We start from the raw sequence: 5,909 nt of genomic DNA on the forward strand, positions 1-5,909 counted from the left end.
CAGCATCCTATGCTTTGCGGGGGAAAAGAACAGAGACACAGCTCTGCAAGGGTTGGACAGCATCCTATACCTTGCAAAGAACTGGATAAAATTATGCGACTTGACGAAAGGTTGGACAGATTCCTAACCCCTATGATGATAGGACTGACTCCTGAAAGACTGATTTTCTAACTAAAGACAGACTCTCTAGCTAAGGGCTGACTCATATACGAAAGGACTGACTCCTAATGCACAACCCTAAGAGGGGAGTGCCAATGAGACTAGGCTAGTCTCCTAAACCACAGAGGAGAAAGAAGGGTGTTAGTGAGACTAGGCAAGTCTCCTAAACACAGAGATGGGCTCCATTGCCCTTGCAATTGATAAGAAAGGCAAGGTTTTTAACAGACCAAGTTGGTCCTCAACCTAAAGGAGGTGTTCTATTTGAGACTTAGATAGTCTCCTATGGGTGACTCACTAATGAGATAAAGCCTGTCTCTAAAGAGTGTATGACATTTCTACGCGAGACATAGCTTGTCTCTTTAAAAGGGTTGGATTCTAGATGATTCTTTCACTGCCCTTGCAATGAAAGGACTTTATGTTTTGAGAGATACCAAAAGACTGGGCAAGTCTTAAAAAATAAATGAGGGGAGTGCTACTTGGACTAAACGAGTCCCCTATGGATGGGCTTGGGCTATCGCCTTCATCGCCCTAGCGATGAATGGGAGGATCTAATGACTTGAGACTATCTTTATAAAAGATAAAAGGAAGAGGGATACTGCATGGACCAAGTAGGTCTCCCTAAAAGATGGGCTTGGGATGACTCCTTCATCGCCCTTGCAATGATAGTCGAAAAAAATACTTTAGACAAGATTCCTAAAGATATAAGCATTGCCAGCTACCAATACGAAGTGAGATCATATAGATATTCCCAAATCATATGAGAAAAGAGTATCGCTAGATTTAATAGATAGCTTACATGATCCCACAATCATTTCTCTTTTCTTCTCTTCATACATATACTAGTGCATGGGATCTAAAGGAAAATTTCAAATCAGCTTGAGACAAAGATCAATTCATATAAACAAGTACAAGGCACACAGTAAATTCCCTTACAATCTGTAAAGATAAGGCTTATATATGCAATGACATGAAGATCATAGGGGAAAGCATTGAGGGACAAGCACAGTATAAATTTTTAGATGAGTATACCCAAAATAACAAATGATCAGGAGAATTCCAAAATTCGATCGCAAAGAAAATCAAGTTACAAAAAAGGAAATTGATAGGATATGGAGAACTAGACACTTTTGGGAAAGCATCACTCATATTAAACCAAATAGATTATAAGAATAGAACAAAATCAATTGCTGGCTTTTAACCTCGAAAGTTAGAAAAACATACTTCAGCCAATAAAACTCATTTCCTAAGCATACAACATCCAACCGATCTAATGCTCTTATCAAAATAGAGTGGTATTAATATCAGAGATAGAAGAAACAACACTATTAAATTATCCGAATACTTGCATCATAAACAAACAGATATTCAACAAAATATGATGAGTATTTCCACCCTATACACCGCAGATATCAACATAACAAGAAAAGCAAGCTAATTTCTCACAGTATACATAATAAGGCTATACTAATATCCCATCTGAAAGTCAAACAATAGACCTCAGGGTAATAATCAATACCACACAGCGCTAATACCAAATTTGATGTGAAATAACTTGATTCTAGTCCATACGAAATGCTACATATTGCAGATATCAGATTTTATTTTTACAAAACAACCATATCTAAATATTACTCCACGCAAATCTACTAATTTATGCATGCATACAAACTAAAATTAACTCTGTAAATAAGAAATAGAACAACTCTTACCTTATTGATGAAGGTTTAATCTTCTAAGTAAATCTTCTCAAAACTTTTCCCTCTTCTTTTTGCAGATTCAATCGCTTGATCTAATTTAGGAAAGATAGGCTCTTCATCTCTTCAAGGACAAAATCCAGATCAGAGTGTTCTGCCTTTCCTCGGCCTTTTACAAGCTCAGTTGCGATGCACAACTCAAAGGATGATGAATTGAATTATCCTCGATGTAAAATGATGAAATTATAATAAATGGAACCAAATCAAAGATAAAGAAGAGTACACTAGCTCCAGAAATGTGCAAAAATCAAAGAAATCCTCTCAGCTCTTTCTTTTTTTCTTTGTTAAAATGAAAATGGAAAAGAAGAAAAATCAAATTTCTAGCTCAAACAACAGTAATCAAGATCGATGAGGTCACTAATGGAAATTAGATCCAATTAGAGATCAGCTAACCAGAGATGAAATGAAGGTTTCTAGGTTTAAAAACCTATGGATCTTGAGTTTCTTGGCATCAAATCTGAGATTTAAAGGGCAAAGGATGAATACAAACAAATAGTTTTAAGAGAAAAACCATTGATCTTCAATAGCCGGAGCTCCGACGAAGAACGACCGGAGAAGGTGATCGGAGCAAATAAAGAACAGTTAGGGTTTGAGCTTTTATAGCTAGGGTTTAGATTGAGAAAAACAAGATGAACATGATCGGATTTCCATCGGATCTGGTAGGGTAGATGACCGGATCTAACAAGATGTGGCCGGAAAAAATGGAAACTCATCGGAGCTCGGAGAAAGATAAGAGTGACCAGAAAAGAAACAAATTAGCTAGAAATGGGATTAGAGAGACGGATCTAGAGTTTTTACACTTTGATCTAGGTTTTAAACAACAAAAATTATTTGTTGAAATGAAGAAAAGGAATAAAATTGAAAAGATTACACTAACCGGAGCTCCGACGAGGTCACCGGAATGATTGACCGGAGAAGAAACTCTAGTCTCTCTCTCTCTCTCTCTCTCTCTCTCTCTCTCTCTGGTTTTTCCCCAAAAATCTCCGACGAAGATGAAAACCCCATCCTCTGTAAAAATGGATTTTTCGATTTTTATAAGTAAAATGAGGTGCTGATATTGGCACTACCATTTTTTATAAGCGCGCGGTTGCGCGAACCTCTGATGATCGTGCAGATAAATCTTGTCCTTTCTGGAATAAATTCGCCCCCCTCTCAGGATAAACTCACCCCCCTTTCTGATTTACACTACGAACACCTCTGTGGTTCGTTCGCTAGGCAAATGCACTCGGATTTCGACGAAATTTTACAGGGACCTTGGTGAGTCTCTAACCTAGCTAAGGGTGAAGTTTGGAGTCTTACCTCACTGATTTGATATGGTTTTGAACAATCATGGAGGGATTTAGGGCATGGTCAAAATGAGGTGTCTACAGGATGCAATTACAAAGAACAACACTTGGTATTGGTGGATTTGCTTCCAAATAAAGAAGCAATTGGACTTAAGTGGATCTACAAATCCTAATTCAATGCCGATGGTTCTCTTCGAAGGCATAAAGCTCTGTTAGATGCAAAAGGTCATGCCCAAAAGACATGTATTGATTACTTTGAAACATTTGCACCTATTGCTAGAATGGATACTGTTAGAACTATTTTGGCTTTAGCAGCTCAAAAGAATTGGCAAGTTTTTCAGCTTGATGTGAAATCAGCTATTCTAAATGGAGACTTGAGGAAGAAGTGTATGTGGATCAACCCCAAGGTTTTGAGATCAAAGGCATGGAGCATAAAGTATACAAATTGAGGAAGGCACTTTATGGACTTAAACAAACACCAAGAACATAGTATAGTAAAATTGACAGGTATTTTTTTGAAAGCACATTTCAAAAGAGTGCTAGTGAACCAACTCTTTATGTTAAAATTCATGGTGATGATATCTTAGTTGTTCGTATAATATGTGGATGATATGATATACACTGGGAGTTCTCTTGATTTGATTAAGGAATTTAAAGAAAGCATGTTGAAAATTTTTGAAATGTTAGATTTGGGTCTATTGCATTATTTCCTTGGAATTGAAGTAATTTAAGGATCTAATAGGATTTTCATATGTCAGAAAAAGTATGCCTTGGATTTATTGAAAAAAAATTGGAATGGCAAATTGTGCACCTGCTAAAACACCCATGCATACTAATGAGAAACTTACTTTGCATGATGGAATTGAAAAGGCGGATGAGAAGAATTCTAGAAGCATTGTTGGTGGTTTGATTTATCTAACTCATACAAGGCCGGATATTATGTTTGCAGTTAGCATTATTTCCAGGTTCATGCACAGTCCAAGCAAACATTATTTTGGGGCAGCAAAGAGAATTATGAGATACATCCAAGGCACAATTAATTTTGGTATTATGTACTCAGAAGTCACTAACACTAAATTGGTTTATTTTTCTTATAGTGATTGGGCAAGTTTTATTGATGATCGTAAAAGCACAACATGCTATTGTTTTAGCCTTGGATCAGGTGTTATAGCTTGAGCATCCAAGAAGCAACTTACTACGGCGCTCTCAAGCACTGAAACTGAGTATATTGCTGCCACAACTACAACTTGTCAAGCTACTTGGCTACAAAGGATTTTGGGTGAATTGAAGGAGAAACAAAACGGGCCTACGTGGATGTTTTGTGACAACAAATCCACAATTGCACTGACAAAGAATCTGGTTCACCAAGGAAGGACGAAACACATTGAGATTCGTCACCATTTCATTCGAGAAGTTACAGCCAAAGGAGAAGTTGATTTAAAGCATTGCAACACTGAAGATCAAGTGACGAATATTTTCACCAAAGCATTGCCAGAAGAGAAGTTAAAAAAACTTCGTCATATGATGGGAGTACAATCATTCACCTAGTTTGAATTAAGGGGCGTGTTGGAATTAGTAATTCAAACGGTGAATTTTCAAGTGGGCTCCACCCAAATCTATCTTTAGAAAGTGTGAGTCTTTTTATCATGTTGCTTATTTAATAGTCGCTGATGAGTTTTTGGAAAGTTGTCTTTAGTAAGTAGGCGAAATCGTCACTTTCTAATTTGATTAGTGGGTTGTTTGTTTTTTTAGTTAAAAGATAAAGATAGCAAGCTATTTTCTAGGAAGTTGTTTTTAAGGATAGTTTTTTTTATTGTAAGGCTGAATTTTTTAGAAACGTGCAATCTGTTTCTTTAACGGCAAGAGTTGTTTGCCTATTTAATAGCTTCATCGTGTAAAACATAAAGTGATATGAAATATAAAAAGAGAGAGAGAGAGAGAATAGCAGTGGTTTCTTCATTCAATTAATTTTCTCTGCTTGTGTATTGTGTTTATTTTATTCTTTATTTCTACAGACTGACAGTCCGTTCATAACAAGCGAAACAACTAGCCCTGTCCGTTTCAGATTGTTGCAGCCGATTGTGGACCCCAAACAGATTATTGGACTCCAAACTAAATGTAATTTGGAGTCCAATAATCAATTTGGGGCTACAATCGGTTGCAACAATCTAAACCGAACAGGCGTAAGAGCTTCTCTTGAAGTTGACAGAGAACAAGAAGGCAGCGAAGTTTCGCTATATTGGCAGCCGGAAAAAGATTAAACTTGTTGCATTAAACAGGCTAGAAAAAAAATGATACGAAGTAAAATTGAAAATTGTTGTTTTATGTTTTGCCATCTTCAATGTTCAAAATCACACACATGATAGAGAACACGACGTATTTCTTCTAAAAACTTAAAAAGTTCTATTCCATTCATTTAATTTATAGAGGTTCTCCTTTTTACAAACAAGAACTATAAAAGAAATATCAGCAACTAAAATGGAAAAAACAGATTTGTAAACAGAAAGTCTAGAAACCGAAAATCCCCAATATCAAGTGTAGTTGCACTTTTACAGTAGAAAATAATAGCTAATGAAGGCAACTGATTCTATAAAACTCTAAGCAATAAGCTAGTAGATATATTAGATAAATAAGATAATTGCTCTCTTCTTCCAACAATTAGGTAGTTACTAATTTTAAAAACAATACAAATGAAAAGAGTTTAGGGAAT

Source organism: Tasmannia lanceolata, unplaced genomic scaffold (genome assembly GCF_043159265.1).
Source record: "Tasmannia lanceolata isolate RefF3 unplaced genomic scaffold, GAP_Taslan_0.1 ptg000012l, whole genome shotgun sequence".
In the NCBI taxonomy this organism is placed as follows: domain Eukaryota; kingdom Viridiplantae; phylum Streptophyta; class Magnoliopsida; order Canellales; family Winteraceae; genus Tasmannia; species Tasmannia lanceolata.